We start from the raw sequence: 1,126 nt of genomic DNA on the forward strand, positions 1-1,126 counted from the left end.
CGACCTTCTGCTTACGAAGCAGACGCTCTACCACTAAGCTAAAGTGACGCACAAATTAAGTATATGAATCAATAATTTTCCTGTCCCGTTCACAGAATGGGCCATCCTGCTCCTGGTTCTCGTACCAGACCAGAAATTTATGGTGCTATAAACCACTTGCCAGGATTGAACTGACGACCTTCTGCTTACAAAGCAGACGCTCTGCCACTAAGCTAAAGTGACACACAAAATAAGTGCATAAATCAATAATCTTCCTGTATCCTTTGCGGAGTGAGCAAACCTGCTCCTGCTCCTCATACCCGACTAGAGCCTAATGCTGCTGTAAGCCCGTTGCCAGGGTTGAACTGACGACCTTCAGTTTACGAAGCAGACGCTCTACCACTAAGCTAAAGTAGCGCACAGATTAACTATATGAATCAATAATTTTCCTGTCCCCTTCACAGAATGGGCCATCCTGCTCCTGCTTCTCGTACCAGACCAGAAATTTATGGTGCTATAAGCCACTTGCCAGGATTGGACTGGCGACCTCCTGCTCATAGAGCCGACGCTCTGCCACTAAGCTAAAGTGACGCAGAGAATAAGTACATAAATCAATAATCTTTCTGTATCCTTTGCGGAGTGAGCAAACCTGCTACTGCTCCTCTCAACTTTACTCGCTCGCTGGTTTACCCGGAACACTCTACCATACTATTGTCGAATGTCTGTTGTCCAATAACATCCATTCATTTAGTTAGTTGGGAGTAGTGGATAGTGGGGCGAAAGCATGATACGTTGCTACAGAACTAGTGAGATCCGAAAGTCTCAACCTCGAAGTTCTGTCGAAAATTCTCCGAAACTTGCAACGCTGGATGCTTCGCTTCGCATAAGTAGCAGCGAGATTATGGGATACTCTCATCTGCCACAGAGAGTCAATTCGGTGCTCTCTGGGCCAGAGCCTCTGGCCTATGACCCTCGCTTGACTACTCGTGCCTCCCAAACCAACTTAAACCGGATGCGGGCGGGTGGGTTCGGGAAAGTCCCCATTAACTAAATGGTAACTGGATATTAATCGATCCAACACCCCCCAACCACATCACAAACCATTCGCTCGTTTGTTGACCTAGCCCAATAAATTGACCTTCATTCA

At 46.8% G+C, this 1,126-nt stretch overlaps 2 non-coding genes across 2 annotated transcripts; both read right to left on the reverse strand.

The window, feature by feature from the left end:
* Window positions 1–150: 150 nt before the first annotated feature.
* On the reverse strand, window positions 151–222 carry Pmar_PMAR018189. Its single transcript has one exon. It is a non-coding gene; the product is annotated as a tRNA-Thr (tRNA).
* Window positions 223–498: 276 nt separating this feature from the next.
* On the reverse strand, window positions 499–570 carry Pmar_PMAR018190. Its single transcript has one exon. It is a non-coding gene; the product is annotated as a tRNA-Ile (tRNA).
* Between the last annotated feature and the right edge of the window lie 556 nt (window positions 571–1,126).

This window comes from Perkinsus marinus (assembly GCF_000006405.1).
Source record: "Perkinsus marinus ATCC 50983 genomic scaffold scf_1104296967840, whole genome shotgun sequence".
In the NCBI taxonomy this organism is placed as follows: domain Eukaryota; phylum Perkinsozoa; order Perkinsida; family Perkinsidae; genus Perkinsus; species Perkinsus marinus.